Below are 18767 nucleotides of genomic sequence, written 5' to 3'. Positions count from 1 at the left end.
TTCTCTCAAATTAAAGATAGGATTTCATTAGCGAGGCAAGAACGAGGGATAAATGTTATACATTCAGGTCAAACAAACAAGTGATGGGATGATTAATTATTTAGCCATGGCAGTTTGCTGAGATAATGGCTTCTCCGCTCTAATGAATTTAACTAAAGACAAACACGTTGGATCCTATTTTGGTTTGATTCACCTCTGCAGTGTCACATTAGTTCATCACTACAGTTAATTGCTTCCTCTCAGAGAAATATTTGCACAAATTAGTCAGCCCAGTTTTTCTCGGAAGATGAATTGCGCCTGTATATCATTCATTATTGCAAAGGGATTTATTGGGATGTGATTGGAAATGCATAGGGGACAAAGAGGACTTGCTCATTTATTTAGAACCATTGTGGTTCAACTCAAAGAAACTAAAATAGAGGCAAAGGAAAAGCTTTTCTCCGCTCCAGATACGAGAAAAGCTTTGCCACGATTGCATGTGAACTCAATGCAAACACACACACACACACACACACACACACACACACACACACACATTTGCCCTGGGAGAAACTAATTAAGACAACATCCACGCCAGCTGAAAATGTTTCAACTTGAGCGAAAAATTGGCTCTCATCCTGAGGCGGTGTGTCATAAAGTTTAGCATGTTAGCATGCTAAACATTGCTAATTAGCACCAAACACAAAGTGCAGTCGGGGCTCATGGGAAAGTTGTTTGTTTTTTCTGGTGCTTTGGTCATAAGCCAAAGTAAAAGACAAACAATTTTTGGACCTAATGAAAATACATCCTGCAGGGAACATAGTGTACAGGAGACGTCTGTACAAATTCCACGCAAAACCCTTCTTGCATACATTTGTTGGCGAGCACCACAAATGACTACCAAGGGATTGCATGCAAGTGCCACGGACACACTTGTTGAAAACGTATCAAAAAGTTTCAGGGATTAATCATACAGCACATGTTTTTGCGAAGAGCTTGGCGAGTCAGAGACCTTTGAGTGTGAGTCCCAATGTGAAAGAAGAACACAAAAAAATCTATTTCGATTTCTGTCTCAGAATGGAACATCCAGGCGAGAGGATAATCTCCAGTGCCTTTTCATGGCCTGCAGACACTGATCATATGGGTCTGTGTGTGATTATAGGGAGCTCAATTAACGTAGACCCGGGGGACAGTTCAATCACGGAGACAAACATTCTCCCAACATAGATTACGTGACCTGCAACCAATGGTCCATCTTAGCTCCACTGATTGAGTTCAACAGGTTTGGGATGTTGGGCCTCGCACACGTCCACTTGAAACTCACAGGTAACTCAGAGCCTGAAGAAAAAGATATAGGCTTTTTGTGGCCAAGTGGTTGTCACAGCAGATTTATATTCCAGCACTGGAATAAGAAAAAAAGGAGAGCATCACGGAAGGAGGACAGAAACGAAGAAATTTGTGAGAGTGTAACCACCCAGTGAGTGCCTGTCATGTTGAGCCCAGTGCCTCTGAAAACAAGCCTCTGCTCTGATTTTACACTTTAAGCAGCTTTTTATTTGCAATTTTCACATCTTTTCTTGTACAATGTTGTATATACCTGCACTCGCAGTGGGGAAAAAAGGATGAACATTCTACAGAGACTTGCGTCACAAATCTGTTTGATACAACTCTTTTCTTTTTTTGCAGATCTCACATTGTGAATTACTCCCTTTCCATTTCAAAGCGCTACAATCTGGGATTTTTACAGCGAAGATATCTAATTTAAAATGGAAGCATAATTGAATCTGAGATCACGCACTCCCAGATACGGTGCCTGCTCCCCTGACACAGACATATCAGAGGCATCCTACGTTTCAAAGTGGCTTTCATGCGATTTCATGAGAATGTGGCTAATACGGTGCGCTTAACCAGATCACAATGGGCCTAATCCTCTGTTTGGAAGACAACCTCCCAGTGGCGCACAAATAATAAAGATCCCCCCTGTTGACATAGACGAAACGCTTCAGTCAATCTCATTTGTTGTGACTGAGGCTGAGATTGAACAGTAACCACAAAAAGACGACTGTCTTCCTCTTTTGCCTGTGCGACTGTATGAAGTGCATGCTTCGTGGGCAGCAGGAGACAATATAAGCTGAAGCTAGCGAGGGAACAGACTCGATTCTGGAAATAGAAACGTTACAGAAACTAGACAGTGTCGTCATTTTAAAAATATGAATCTTGTAATGTACTATTTGATTCCTTTGTTGCCATTAGTGACCTCTGTGGTACAACCACTTGCTGCCCTATGAGGTGAATCTTAACTCAGAATGCCTGTGTTTTAGGCTATGCCTCTCAAAATGTAACTCAGAGCTGGCCAGCTCATCGTTTGTGCTTTATACAGCCTCTGCCCTCCTGGGAAGACAAGACAGGCATTTTTGAGCAAATCAAAATCAATAGCCATCTAAAGGGGGTGAGTCTCACCGCATTAATCTTCTGCATCCACCAGTGATTCACACAGTTATTAATCAATGCTTTAAACTGGAGAAATTTGGCATTTAATCTTTAATTCTCTAATGTAACAGGCAAAAAACAAAACACCAAAAAAACCAAAAACAGTGAGGCTAAGTCACGCCAGCTCAGCGCTAATTCAATACAAGGCCAATGAGGTATATTATGAGTCAGATGTGGTCTTTTCGAAGCAGCTGAGTATGCAGGAAGGGGGCCCATGAAGTGGAAGGTAGAGGTCATTATGCTGAACATTTTCCAAACTGTGAAGATAGATGACTTCAATAAGAATGTCTCAGCTGGTCCCCAAGGAGATTATCTTTCCCTAAAAAAAAGCCTCCAAGCTTAAAGACCAGCGTAAGTCCCATGGCACTTGATGAACTGAAGATCAACTTCATTACAGTGTTTAAAGTTTTTGGTATTTGACGTGATTTGGCGATTTTCTTTGGCTTGTTTAGGTTAATGAATAATCTCTTGCTTTGGCCAAAGGAACCCCCCCCCCGAGACCCCAGAGGTCTCGCAGCACAAGATCAGACAAACATTTCACTCTGCATTTGTGTGAGCTTCATGACACAGGTGAATCCATGATGGCACCTACTCAGCGAGAGCCTGAACAAGAGCACTACAGAGGAGAAATCAGTCAAGCCTGTCGCATTGACCTACTTGACAGTGGTGTGTGAGCCAAACACTGAGGGCTCGACAAGTCAGTGTCTGTCTTTCTCGCTGTCTCTTCTTCCTCGTTTCCGTTTCTCCATTCTGAGTTTTGCTGCATTGTGTTAATCACAACATGGCAACAGAAAAGGGCTCAATGAATAAATCCATTACGATAAAGGTCAAAGTGGCATTTTTGCATTGAGTAAAAATCCATCTCACACCTCTAATTAAATATCAAAACTCTGATTTTGTTCATTTATTATTTCATTTGTTCATTCAAATTAGAAGGATATAAGTTGACTGAAAACAATTGATGAGACAATACCTCACTGAGGGAAAAGAGGAAATAGTTGCCAAGGGCAGCACTGAAAGCGAGCAGGTAAATGCCTCTGACATGTAATTTATAATTCTCACACTCATACAATAACTTGTGCTGACTATACAGTGATTTTAAAATTTTTAACCAGCTGTCAACGTGTTGACGGTCTGCCCCGTGATACTTCATCACTACATTATTACATGAGGGAAAGAGAAGTCAAGGGTCAGACCACACCCATTTTCGAATTTTATTTTCATCCAGTGGCTTCAAGCAGTGCTTGACCTCTTAGAGCTAAAAATAGACATCTGTTAGACAATTCGTTAGTGCAAGCGATATCTCTGCTTACATCTGATCTGAGAACAAAAGAGTCTCAAAAAAGATCTGATGTTGCCATGTTTGCATTCATTTCTAATGTATGCTCTCTTGTGGCGGCAGCAGCAGGTTATTGTCTCTGGGAACTAGCTTCACATCCAGCCGATTGAAACTTATTGTTTCTGTGATTTTCCTTGGTGTGACCGTGTCCCTTGACAAAAGCTGGAATTCGTTAAGCGAGATCAGCTTGTTTTGGACTTCAGCGCCTGCACTTTGCAGATCAAACCTGGGATCTCTGACGGTCGGCTGACTACAAAATAAGCGTGATTTCAAACTGACCCTCATACTGTTCTGAAGTCAGGTATCTTGAGTATGCGCGGTGTGGAAACTGTACTCGAAAATCCCTCCAACAGTCTTTTCTTTCCAAGTCTTGAGAGGCAGCAGCAGGTCAACAAGCAAATGACACAGATTTTCCATCTGTGTGTAAGAAGTTTGAGACAATTCCCCAACTCTCCCTCCTCTCTTGTGCTCCGGCAGCAGAATTACTCAAACATGTTCATGTCCACCATCAACAACAGCCGTCAAAAGTAACAATGACACAAGTCTGCCTCACTTCTGAGATTACCCCTGTCTCTAACATTGCTCCAAGATACACTGGTTCACCTAACAATCGTATTTATTACCCTGCCGACATAAAAACAAACTGCCAAAGTACTCAAAACCTCCTCTGTGGTACTTCCACGTACAGAAGGCTTCTCCAGGATGATATGCGCACGCACGCACGCACGCACGCGCACACGCACCCACACACACACACACACACAAACACACACACACGCACACGTACACATACACATACACATACACACACATCGTGAAAACAACCAGCTGTATATAATTTAAAATACATTAAAACATAATATAGCCGTAGTGGCTCTTAAGATAATCTGACCTGACCTGAAGTAGTGCTACTGCTCAAACGCTCTTGCTGTCAATCACTATATGGGTGCCATGGCAACTGCTGCAAAGGATAAAACCCTGTAAAATAATAATACAACTGAGCATGTGATAAAACAGTTTGCGGCGTGATTCCTCAATCTCCATGACGTGTGAGTGAATATGTGATGAGGCAGCGGAGGTGGGAGTTGAATCCTACAGTTTGTTTGCATTACATGCTACTTTAGGAATTCTCACTGTCGCGCTGAGATTTCGGATATTCACACAAGCCGGATCCAACTGATGCATTTTTACATAACACTAAAGTTTGCAGCTAAGTTTTCTTTTATTCTGTGATTTATTCAGGTAAATAAGACAGCTGTGGAGGTGTCAGAAGCTATATCTTTTTAAAACAGAGACAGGCTGCCTTCCCCCTGCCTCTTCCTTCAGTCTTTCTGCCACGCTATAGCAAACACGCCTCGCTCCAGCTCTGTACTTAACGCACAGACCTCAGATTGACATAAATCTTCTCAACTTACTCTTGGAAGGAAAGCAAATAAGTGCATTCCCCCCAAAATGTTGAACTACTTCTTTCACAAAAACTAAGAAAATACAAAGAATCCCTCGTAGACCAACTCAAAAAAGAAAAGAAAAGAATAGTCTGGCCTTCAACGCTCCATGTAGAGACGAAGCCCATCCTCACATTGTTCACTACAAACTCTACATTTCACTTGTTTTATTCTCTGTCATGGCAGCTACTCCCGACACGGGGGAACAGTTTAGCATCAAACTGCCAGCAGTCGACAGCTCTGGTGTTTAGGGAGAGAGAGCAAGAGAGGCAGGGAGGGTGTGAGAGGGAGAGAGAGAGAGAGCGGGCTATGGAGGAAGAAAAGTGGAGGCACAACAGGTAGCTCTGTCAAACTCCAGGGGTCTGCCTTGCTGAGCCCTGCCTCTCATTAGAACAGAAGGATGACACACAGGCAGTGGAGGACGAGGGGAGGATTGTGGGAATGAGGCAGAGGGGGAGGAAATAAAAAAAGGGAGAGAGAGGAAGAGGATGTAGAGTGGGCTCCTTAAAGCCCTTCCACTGACAGGTTTGGTGTAGCTGAGATATGTTTCAGGGAAGTGGTGGTGGTGGCGGTAAAACAAATCTTCATGAGAGGAGGACCAGGCAGGTGAAAGACAAGTAATTGGAAGCTGTGGCATGACAGGTTGCCAGGTGAATCCCCCTCCCCGGACTCACGGTATGTGGAGGAAACTGGGAGTGCAGAGCGAGCACGGGGGAGGCCGCCGCCCCCGCGGTTTGAAAATAAAAGTGTCCGAGGGTGTGGAGAGAACGAACGCGCAGGAATCCTCCTCCTCCTCCTCCAAATATGTACAGGGACACCATGTACACACGGATGTGTACAATCCGGGTGATGGTGGGTGGGCGCAAGTCTCACCTTACAAAACTCCACATCTGACAGTTTTCGACACAGTTTGTGTGTGTGTGTGTGTGTGTGTGTGTGTTTGTGTGTGTGTGTGGGGGGGGAAACACCAAAACCCAGCGCCTGGCGTGAAAACACTGTCATCCGATGCAGAGACAGTGAGAGAGGCTGTCAAACGCCAGAGTCCTGTGCAACAACACAACTTAATGCTCCAGTGAACATGCAAGGACCTCCATGTCACTGCTTGTGCAAAAAAAAAGAGAGAAAAGAATTGAGGATAACTTGAGAAATACCAAGAGAGACAAAATGGCCTTCTGTCAGGATGGGTCAGCGGAAAGAGGCTGCTTCAAACAACTCTAAAGAGAAGGAAACTCTGAAGACACGTGGAAAGAAAAATCATGGCAGATTCACAACCTCATTTCACCAGTGTGGACCACACGCCTTTGTTGTTTTTAAACAGCATGTTGTTTTCGCACACTAACACAATAAAACCTGAAGGATAAAACATGTACACAAAGACTTTTGGCGCTGCCCGAGTGCCAGCTCGGTGAACTCGGCGCCTAGGGAACATGGAAAAACAGCGATAAATTATTGAACGTCTGTCAAACCACCCGCCTCCTTAAAAAAACTGTGCCCGTGTCTAGACACAACATTGAATCACTGTCGCATGACTGGTTGATGTGCAAGCACTCAAATATTTCCATGATTAGTTCAGCCTGATGATCATTTCCAAATAATGCAGCTGGTTCCTATTGCTATGGACGCCATGACAACCTTTATGAATGCTTGACATTAGCTGTGTCTTCTTCTCTGCTTTATGAACTGATTATCTTTCTCTTATTTTCATTTCTGTTCCTTTTAATTACGTTTTTGATTTCTAGTACTGTGCAACTTTATTAAGAAAGTGCTATAAAAAATTAAAGTTTGATATTTTACTATATTTTTTTCTTAAATTGTTTTAGCATTTTTATATATTTTTTTAATCTAATGGAAAAGTAGTAACTAAAAGTACTCACAAACTAGTTTTAGTCTTTATTTGGTGATTTTGTTTAGCTTTTCAAACTACTTAATGTTTGGTAATACTGGACATTTAACCCTTTGAACACCCAACCATTTACATCATGTGATGTGTTGTTATGCCTCTAAACCTGATCTTTGGTTTTTACTTTCAACTTATTTTGTGTTCACATATGATGAATGGCTAGGTGTCTGTGTCACCTAATCTGATTCTAATGTTTGGTTTTACTTCATTTAGTCTTGTGTTTATCTATGTTGTATTGTTAGGTGTCCCTGGCTGAACGGTGCCAGGAAATACAATTCATTATTATTATTTTAATTTATCCCCTTAAGAGCATTGCAATGAATGAAGACCTTGTTTTTTGTTTTTGTTTTTGAAGTTGATAAAAAAAATTAAATGCCAGACTACTTTAAAGGTTCATCCTCCCCTTCCATGTGTGTAAGTGTGTATGAAAATTTGTGTTACCTCAGAGACCCTCTCTAGAGCCAGTGTTAGGTTTGTCCCTTCTGTCCCACTGTAGAACAAACATGGTGGACTCCAAGGAAGAGGACCTGCTCCCTATGCGGATACAAAGATACAGATACACAACGATTATTACTTTCAGGAGATTAGACACGAATGAAATCATATGAACATCTTGGAAAACTCAGAATTTAGATAAGCACAGAAACAACAACAACAACAACAACTTTCCTTTTTACATAAATATAGGTGAATGTGAAGCTTTCCTGAGTTAAACTCTGCATGATCTAAAATTAAATTAATATATCTAATGACTAATGTAGCTCGTACTTTTAAATGCTCCCGTGAAGCTGAGGGCATCGACTGAGGAGTGGTGGGAATACTGAGCTCCATACGGTGGCACTTCCTGCTAGAGAGAAAAAAAAGTGGGATGCTGTGGTTGTGGTTTGGGGGGGGGGGGGGGGGGGGGGGCATAATGACAAGCCATAAAATTTTTAATGCCCTCACACCCCAGCCTTTTTAGTGAGACACTCAATTATTGATACATCTATGGCCTGTCCAAGAAGCTACTGAGAGTTATAGGCCAGTAGGACAGCATGGGGTTACCGCTTAAAAACAACAACCCTCACCCCCCAGCAATGTCTCTCGTTTGCTATCTGTCACACTTGTCATGTATCCAAATGAGCGAGGGAGCCGCAACACACAAATTCTGGCGCAAGCAATAACATTTGAATGTCAGAAAATAATTCTTGCGGTAATATTTTCTAAAATTAGAGTCACCGCAAAGGCCATGAATGGCCACGGGGGGAAAAGGAAATGACTTACTACTTTCGCCCCATGACAGTTCATAATTCCATTTCCAATATCTTTTCCTTTAAAGGTTTAAGGTCGCTCTGGATGTACTTGGCATATTTTCATATATGTCTTTTGAAACCAACTTCTCCTTCTTTTTCTGTTTTCCTTTGTTATTCAGCAGCATGTCATGTGACAGCTGAAGTGGAATCTCCTTTATTATTTGCTCGCCATCCTCTGCCCTTGCATAATTGTCCTGAATGCACTATAATTACACCCTTCCCTGAAAAGGGTATCGGACGCACGGGTTTACGGTGAATGATTCGATGAAGGCTGACTTAAAGGGCCCGTATTATGCTCCAGGCACCTTTTCAGCCGGCCTCCACGTATATTTGGTTATCTGGGGTGTCTGCCAGCCCACGGTCTGCCAGCCCCGTGGTTTGGGTTGGCCGTGCAGACGTCTGTAAACGAGCCATTCACAGCCCGGGCGTCAAGTGACGTAAGTTGACTCCTGCTACTGGGGCGACCACGCCCCCAACCTGAGCAGCACCTCCCCCCTTGAAGTGCGGAAAAACAGATCGCGTCTACGCCATAATTTTCTCCCCGCAAGCGATTGACGACCACGGGCATGGCCAAGCTAGACTCGTGGCCGGCGGAGCTGGGGGCTCGCGTAGCTAGACTCTCGGCTACCGGCCGGCGTAGCTAGACTCGCGGCCGGGATATCGTTAACGTTCTATCGCCCAGCCCCTTGTGCTCTGTGTGTAATTGTGGAGGACGTGTTCGCTGGGCCTCCTGGGTCTCTACGTCGTGTATGTGCTTTGTCACGTGCGACTGTTGTCATGGCAGCGCAACGCCGTAGCTGCGCAGCAGACCCGGGGAGGAGCGAGGTGGAGCTTTGCGGAACACGAAGGGAGGGGGGCGAGGAGTGAGCAGGAAAGCGCTGGAATCGACCATAGTCTCACAGGGCTGTTTATACAGAAAGAGGAGGGTGCTGTGTGGCTTGATCCTTGAGGTGTTTTGACATGGAACGGCAAAGACATGTAGTGCACACACTTGAAAACCAATGTAACTTGTGTAAAAGGGGGCATAATAGGGGCCCTTTAAACAGCAGGCCTCGGCTCCTGCCTCGTCGCGAGGCAAAGGGAAACGGATTTCACATTTTCCACGGATGGCGTCCCACACTCCCAGGCAGCAAGTCAATACAAGTCCTTGTCATACCAAGTAACACAAAGAAGCTCCCAAAGGTACCGTGTTGTTATATAACTGGGTAGAAATTTACCATTTTTCGACTGGAATAAAAGCTGGATGCATCACACAAAAAAATAATGAAAAGGGAAATGCCCAGTTTGCACCAACATAGAGCAATGTAATTACTTGCTATGTGACCACTGCTGGATTCTAATTGGAAACAGAGTGCCACTATTCTGGCTTCCTCCTATCAGTGGATATGTCACTTGTAATGTATGGCATCCCACCCACTCGCTCCAAGATCACACCGAAAGCTTAATGTTGAGCATTTTTTCCACATTACTCGGGCTCGCCGGCTGCCCAATTTGCAGCTACGAGTTTAAAAAAACCAAAAAAATGATCCAAGCATTTCCTCTTTCTCTTTGTTCCGCTTTGCATCTAAATAAAGGCTCTTAACAGGTTGTAATTTTTATTAAAATATGTTAATAGCTTTATTTTCCTGCAGATATACTACTTGATTTTTTATTTTTTTTTGTACAAAAATCATTGACTTGAAACTAATTCAAAGCGTGCAGAACGAAACAAGTGGGGAGGTGCGGCAGCATGGGAGGCAGCTGGCTGAGGAGAGGCTGCGTCAACGGGAGGCTCAGACACACATGCCCTTAAGACGAGTGATCTTTCACTGGATGCTGACACTTGCCAATTACAAACCACCCACATCCCACTTGTTTTGTAAGAGTAATTAGTCAGGCCCAGTGTGTATTCCAGGAAGGTCTGGGGAGATGAGAGAAATCTGCCACAGGTCAGCCAGCTCAGTGGAGGGTTCAGTGCTTAGAGAGCCCCTCTCCATTCAACTCTGCGCTCGGAATGTGTGGGCTGCATTGAAGTGGAGTAAAGGAGTGAGGGTTTGGCACGCATAACGCCCCCGGGGTCCGCCACGATCATCGTCAGACAAGAGCCATAAAGGAAATAAACACACACACAAACACGCACACATATGATCAATGGGAAGCCTCTCCTTTTACGTGCTGCTACTACATCATAGATTTGACAGATTCAATATGACAGAGAGAGATGGGGAAAGCGCAAGAGTATAAGTGTGACTCGGAGACGCTGCCATCACTCGTGAAAATGAACTATTATGATATAGTTGTCTGACGCCTCATACTGTTTATACTGTTAGATGGGGCTTTAATGATAACTTCTAACTCCATGTAGCTTTCCCCAATAATTCTTCATTTATCAGTGTAAGAAACAATCAAACATCCAAACATCCACTTTAAAAGTCCAAGACTGCCAATATTAAAATGTATGTATTCAGTCCAATTAAAACATCATTCGCCATTTGTGTGTGTGTGTGTGTGTGTGTGTGTGTGTGTGTGTGTGTGTGTGTGTGTGTGTGAAATATGACAAAAGTGAAATTCCAGCAATACTCCAAAGTATGAACCTGCCATTTTTGTAAAGAAAATGGATGTGAAAGAGATTTTACATTTTAATGTTCAAACTGGTTGAAGATATCACGATTTCCATGTCAAATACAAATGGACTGGAAATACATGTAGCAACGCACCAAGTTTTTTTTGCATAATGGAACGACAGTTTTGATGAAAGATTATTTCAATATCGGCACTCACTGACTGAAGAGACACTAACTTTGAGAATGCTTGATCAAAAAAACCTAAAAACTTTACTGAGTCATCCACATAATATCTCTATGTAGAAAATTACACATTGGAATAACAAGAAAGAACAGCAGAAAAAAAGTACTATATAGATTTGAGAATATTGCTGCAAATTTCAGAGACCTGAATCATCCAGTGTTTCCCTGAAGTACACAGTCAGGTCCTGGAATATTTGGACAATGACACAATTTTTGTGATTTTGATGTACAATGTTTTATAATTGGGTAAACAAGATGTGATTGAATAGTAGACTTTCAGGTTTAATTCAAGGGGTCTCACCAAGTGGCCACCCACCGTGACATCACCCATTTGTTTGTGAACTGCCATTATTAAGCCTCGAGGCACTGACACCTGCGACCTGCACCCATTGGTAGGTACAAGCTATCAATCACACAATATCCACTCACCAATGGATTGCGGTGCAATGTTTTATTGTCTATTGTGCTATAAATTGGACCATAATTTAAGAAATGAACATCATGCTGTATTGAAAAAGACCTGAAACTACAGATTGAGACCTTAAACTCCTCAGGAAAATGTTTACTGGTGTTACAAATCAAGTGAGAAGTATGGTAATTTTCTCTTAGACTTCAACTGAAACTTATTTCCTTTTGCAACCAGTGGAGTCGCCCCCTGCTGGTCATTCCAGAGAATAAAGGTTTCAGGCACTTCCGCATTGGCTTCACTTTCCTGACCTGGAGTCTAAGTCTAGGAAATTAGGAATTACAGCAGTTTTTACACATAGTCCCTGTATAAAGATCATTCGTAAGAGAGGTGGCGCTTTACTGATCTTGTTTCTCAACAGTGACTTTTAGAATGTCTTTTTGGGACCAAAAGCCTGCATATTCAAGAAGTGGCAAACATATTTGAAACAATTTTTCTTACATTGTTTACAAAAAAGGACTTATTGTGAAATGCTGTGCGTTCGAAAGGGGTGTGATGTGCATGTTTTAATTCTGAGTGGCCTGAACTTTTCTACCCACTTGGGGGTCAGAAGATCTTGTCCAACTTTAGGACCATTTGCACTTTGTCTCACTTTTGAGGGTAAGCGGGCGCATTAATCAAAAACACTGGAGGAAAAAGCACCTATGGCCTCAGCCCAGAAAATCTGACAGTACAGTACATACAGAGGATCGTAACGATAGTTGTGTGACATGCCTGTGACCTCCTGTCACGGCATGATAAATACCTGGCGGTGGTTGTGGTCAACTGGAACATAACTTTGGGATTGTGGGACACTAAAGGAAGCTTTGTTTCAGCCTTGCATTTGGCGCTAACTTTCCCTATTTGTCCCAGTTGACCCCTAATTTAACATATTTACTGCTTTTAAACACAACAGATGGTGGGGTTGCTCTTGTACAAAGCAGGTCATGCAAATAAAATCTCAAGGAGCTACAGAATGATTTAAATCCTGAGGGTGTTATTTAGAGGCTGGCAGGAGAACTGCTCAACCTCCATTAGGGTTTTTTTCTGTCCCCGTTAATGTGGTGCTCAAACTTAGCTCTCGTCTCCTTGTCAAGGTTTCGTTTGAAAAAACACAAGTGAGGCCTGTGTGTGGGAGAAGGAGACAGGCGCATTAGCAAAGTTGTGAGCAATTCCTAGTCAGCCATCACAGTGCACCATGTCCAGTAATTGTTGTTTAATTGGCAGTGAAATGTTGTTTTCTGGTTTGACAGTTTACGAAGGACGTTAGGGGGGAACCCAGTCACTATATCCACCTCTCAGGCTGGTGAAAAACGACGTGAGCTAATTGCGGTTTTCTGAGAACATATTGCTTAATAATGAAAGGAAAATCACCCCTGATTGGTGTGTGATTGAGGATTACGTCACAAGGATTACGTAGTCTCTCCTTGGCGGAACAAAAAGCTGCTTCTCACATGTCCATTGCAGATGGTGGAAGAGTCACCCCCACATCCGTCTCTCTGCTCAAGGCCTCTCGCAGAGACGGAGCAGGCTTCAAATTCAACAACGGTCATCGCACTGCACGAATCTCTCTCTCCCTATTTTTTCAGGCAATGCTCTCCACCCTCTTTATCTCTCCCTTCATCTCTCTCTCCCTCTCTCTCTCTCTGTCTGTCTGTCTCTCTCTTGCTTTATCAAGGCACCGAGACCCCCTGGGAGGCTCTGATCTCCAGTGCACATCCTGAAGAATTAATGACTTGTAATGTACCAGTTAATGCAGAAAAGGCGGAACATCCATCATAACTGACAATTTAATGGCGCTTTCATAGATGGGCCACTCACATCTCTCCCATTCTCCTTCACCCCCCCTCCTCTTCCTCACCAATGGACACACACACACACACACACACACACACACACACACTTGTGGAAATATAACACACATACAACACATACATGCAACAGAAACATTATCCCCCTCATTGACTTCATTTTTCTACAAGGTTGAGGATTATTTCATATAGGAAGGATCAATTACATCTAATCAGACAACGCTTTATATTAAGATATATGTAAAATATTTTGTAGCTACCAGTGCGTGTATGAAAACAAGTTGAGAATGTACTGCTCAGTGGTGGATAATAGTTAAGTAAGAAGTTTCATTAAGAATTAAAATGATGATAACTTACTTGAGAACAAACTATGCACTGCAACAGTGTATTGATGAACAAATGTCTCGTGGTTATGCATGCTGACCATTTTGTCAATGACTCAGCCCAGGTAAACACTAAATCAGCGACTCAAAGTTCCAAAACCACTTACAAACTCTATAAACAGACAAGATGTGGGGGCCAGACGCCTTCTGGTTTCCTTTTCTAGTTTGACCAGGCTGAGCTGGCTTATTTTGCATGTGTGCAGCTACAGAAAGCAGCACACATTGACCACGATACCACAGACCGTCTGTGGAGAGACCTGAAGAGGGCAGTTCATCGACTCTTCTTGTCTAATGTGATGGAGCTTGCAAGGATCTGCCAAAGCTTGCAGAGAATTACACAAGAAGTCTTGAAGCTGTAATTCCTGCCTGAAAGGTCTTTTAAAAGGTACTTTATTAAATGTCTGGATGCATATGTGCTAATGCTAATAATTGGCAAAAACTTGGGTTTAGGTTATTGTGCTGTCAATGGGCAAAAACATTGCAATTTGATCAATTTATCTACAAAAAGGAAGATAAAGTAGGGGTCTACTTTTATCATTTTAAGACCCTAATAATAAAAACAAGGGACAAGGCAATACCAGTGGTATGGAATACAAAGCTACTCTGTATCTGATTATAGTCCTTTACTCTTATCTTGGTAATTCCTCAGAAATGTGTGTACCTTATTGTTAAGTTATTGCACAAATTACACATACAATTTAACCTCTTCATATGTCAATCATATTCAAGTGTGCATCCTGTGAAAGGAAATCTCCTCCCAGACAATACAGTCCCTTATATATAATGATGTGATAGCTGATCCCTGGCTAACTGACAAAGGCGATATATGGAGCGCACAATAAGCCTGTTATATCTTCTGCTGGCATGCCAAGCTGTACAAGTCAATTGGCGTGTATTACGCAGATTTTTTAAACATTTAATGTATCTTTGACTGATGTGGTGAACACACGATCTGGTGGATATTTAAGTTAAAAATGGATTTTTGACATAACGGCACTGAAACCTCTCAATTCTTTTGTAAAAAAACAAAAAAGTCACAAAAAAAAACCCATGCACCAAGACAGATAGGAATAGTGCTGAAGAAAACATTTCATGTACGGGAGTGTCATTTGATGTCAGTTGTTCAATTTCCACCGCAATCACACCTTGAAGTGACACGTGTAGATGTGCAGCCGTCATACATTAAGTTGCTCTAATACGGCTCACTGTCACTGAACAGACTGAGAGAGAATTACTTGGCTGCCTAGCCTCTTGGAGTTGATGTAGAGGACCAATATTCCCCGGAACAGCTTGCGCAGGCAGCTAATGTCCCTTTCAACACGTCTAAAATTATGTTCAGAGGACTGTCCAATCAATGGGATTGTCCAGAGATGGGAGACCGAGCCACCTCGTAGCCAAATGAGTCGGTGTTTCATAATGGTGAGCTAAATTTATTATTATTGCAGCACCAGAATTGGTTGTTGCAAGATTTAGTCGGAGGGGAGACGGAGGAAGCCAGGCAGTTTTACTGTGCTATTTCAGATACCGCAAATGTAACTGTAAAGAGCTAGAGACAAGAAAACACTGCAGAGTCACTATACTGGCTTGGTAAAGAAGTCAATTTGCAATGAAATTACTGGTAAGGTTGCGAAAAGTGAAGACAAGAAAAGACCTGAGAGAACGTAATATAGAAATCTTAAATATTTGTCTATATGAGACAGAAGTGGACAATTCACAGGAAAAACGAGATTGAACGTTGACACTTAATTCAATGTCTTCAATTCAAACACTTAATGAATATACTAAATATTAAAGTCAAATGTCTAGTTTCTCCTTTTATACTATCAACATCCAAAAATCTAAAGATGTCAACAATTACCAGTTCATAAAGTGGACCTAAGCAACATTAGCATTCATTTTGATTATTCGTGTTTCTGACCAACTGATCAAACTATATCAAGTATTCTCTCTCCTGTCAGAAAAGGACAGTCATAGTGAAAAGTGCTCCACTCTGTTCACCAGCTAGATGCTAACTTTGTATGTTTGTTGTTTGATAATGACCAGCTAATGACATTTTTAAATCAGACTTTGTTTCCTGCAGCTGGAAACAAGGCTGGTGAGAATGGTGAGATGCCAGAGTTGGGTGATAATTGTGTGGCACCATGATGAGCAAATGTTAATATAAAAACATTTGATCGGTGCAGCTTTAACTTATATTCCTACCCTGATCTATAATGTTCATATCTCATCATTTAATAGGGCATCCAATATAGTATAACAGTTTTACCTGCATTTACTTTATTGGCAAAATTAGTGAAAAAAGTGAGCACCATAGCATCATTAGGCACTGAGTGTACATGCTCTTGGGTTTTGCACAAAGTGTAGTAATTAGCATGTCACCTCCTGCACAAGTATAGCCATCCCAAATTTCCTCACGTACACTTTTGTTTGATAAATATATGTCTGATTGACTTAGATGCAAGCCTCCACATTTTCAACTCTGAGGTACCCAGCATCAGTTTGAGATGTCAGTTTTTATACTCGATGCCTTGATGTTTCAGCGGTGACAGTGGATTCAATAAAAATTTGATCTGTGACACAATTTTGTTTTTTTCTGGGGACTCGAACAAGAACAAGCACATTTGTATCAAACAGGCAGATGGTAAGGCTGAAATCATTGTCACTGACCTGCAACAAACTATCAGACAGCCAAATACAGCAGCAAACTAATCAGATTAATTCCTACTGTATGTGCAATAACGAGACCTGCAAGTCAGTCATGCACTGAATGGGAAATTATCAATATTGTGGAGCCAATTACAGATTGTAGCTTATTGTTTTAAGTGTTAATTAAGGCTCTTGTCCCGGGGTAAAATCCCTCCTCCTGTTCCTTCCAGTCATTTTGTCCCCAAAACTCTGCTGTCGTGGAAGCCGCTTTCCTACATTTTATTTTTTTTCCATGAGGCCAGATGAAATAAATGCTGGAGCCCCCATGTACATTTTGTTCATGAGGTAAAAAGTGAGCTTATAAAGAGTCACAGCGAATAATGAAAGGAAGCAAAGTCTGGCTTTTTCTCCCCCCGATTCTACTGGCCAAGTAGCAATCTGAACCGGTGAATGATGTTTAGCGCTAGCTCATTTAATTCTTTTATTATTTCTCAGCAAGCTCTCTGCTTCAGAAATCACAGGAAATTGATTCCATTATCTGTAAGACTTCTCCACTGTGCATAGCACCTGCATATGAAATGCAACACTCCCGCCATCTTCACATCTCTGCCCTTGAAGTGACATTACTATTGTCATGGCAACAAACCCCCTTCACCATAGAGAAATTGTAGAAGGCAACATCCTGCTTTTTGGAGGCAGCTTCAACAGAATTAGTTCTGTGGACACTAAAAAATGATTTTTTTTTTTATTATCACAAAGCACCTCTTGTCAGTATGGCAAGTGTTGCAAATCAACTTAAAGAACAGCAGAGCATGGAAGTCAGCATGTTTGCATGTTAAGTCTGTTCAAATGACCCTGTCCAAAAAAGCCAGCTATCTGACAATCTGCTAAAGAAGTTTGCCTTCACCGTCCATGTGAAATACATTAGACGACTGTCCTCTTGACAAAACCACAGCACAGTACATCACATTTATATTTTTCTTATCTTGACATGTGCCACATTTTCTTTGCATATGCCACCTCCATTTTCAGACATTTGATCCTTTATCTGTAGCTTTGGCAAGGCGGCACAAAGTGACTCAATCATTCAAACACTTTCTCCAGTTTCTCTGCAGACCTTGTTAATGCAAATGCAATGCATATTTTGGACATTAAAGTTTCTCTGCGGAGCCTGTAACGACCACTGATGCTTTCATTGTTCCGCATGTGTTGTGTACAAAAGTTAATTTGGCAATGTTTGATAGGAATAAGAAATATAATAGCTTTCATTTGTTCATAAAAAGGTACCTTAAAGATTTTTGTTTTGTTTTTTAAATTCACACTCCTGAACATTCTTAGGCAGATAGTAATGGACAAAGATTGCTGTTAATTTGATGTTGATGTAATTCCGTGAAATTTCATGCAATAAAATCTCAGAGCCCTGCTAGAAAAATACTTATTTGTAATTACCGGCACTGCAGATTTGAAGAGCAGGCGATAAATGAAATGAAACCCCGGATTGTTGGACAGAGAGAAATCATTACATTAGCAAATGTGGTAGTTAGGTCCTGAAAACGCCTCTTTGCTGCTCAGTTTGCTGTTCATTGCAGATTTTTGTCTGCATTCGTCAAAGAAAGGACTAAAGGACTGAGTGAGTGGGGAACATAAAGGCTTTTGATGTGCCTATACTCAAGGACGTTGACACAGCACCTTGCAAAATCTAATTTCCAAAGTGTGAAATTTCCTCATTCTCTCCCATGATAGCTTCATTTCATAGTGAAAGCTAATTATGGGCTCTATAATTTCTTTCAGCGGTGAAGTCATCAGCTGGACAAATACCGAGCGGCTCATCAAATGACATAAAATAATTGCTTTGACAAAAACAAACACTCTTTAAGACCATGGTCAATATATTTAAGAGTTTATATATATCTCGCCATGCTGGTCATGCTAACTAGCTGCTAGCTGCCATGCAGGCCCGCAAAATGTGCTGCAAAATACTTCTTAAAAACACAAATTTACCAACTGAACGTCTCACAAAAGCAATTTAGACACTGACAGGCGCACCAGTCCATTTTAGCCCTCCTGTAAGCAGGTTTACTTTATCCCGCTGTGTGTCTGGTTGTGTATTTATGAGCCACTTTTAATGGGCTTTGCAACACCTATAGGCTATATTGCCAAGGCCTTGCTGAGAACTCGCAGACAGGGCAGAGGTCCGGCCGACGATGCATTTGTTTTGGTCCGAGATGGTTTTGCTAATGCAACGTGTATT

General features: G+C 42.0%; 1 protein-coding gene across 2 annotated transcripts in view; it reads right to left on the bottom strand.

Moving 5' to 3' along the window:
* The window catches only part of elavl2 (ELAV like neuron-specific RNA binding protein 2), a 211838-nt gene that overhangs the window by 102022 nt on the left and 91049 nt on the right, over window positions 1–18767 (bottom strand). For both annotated transcript variants that reach the window (XM_035645805.2, XM_035645825.2), the window contains exon 3: window positions 7595–7687. The gene's annotated coding sequence lies outside the window, so the exon portion shown is untranslated. The remainder of the gene's footprint in view (window positions 1–7594; window positions 7688–18767) is intronic.

This window comes from Scophthalmus maximus, chromosome 12 (assembly GCF_022379125.1).
Source record: "Scophthalmus maximus strain ysfricsl-2021 chromosome 12, ASM2237912v1, whole genome shotgun sequence".
NCBI classification, from domain to species: Eukaryota; Metazoa; Chordata; class Actinopteri; order Pleuronectiformes; family Scophthalmidae; genus Scophthalmus; species Scophthalmus maximus.
Note: the sequence above shows the minus strand (reverse complement) of the source record. Positions and strands in the feature narration are given on the sequence as shown.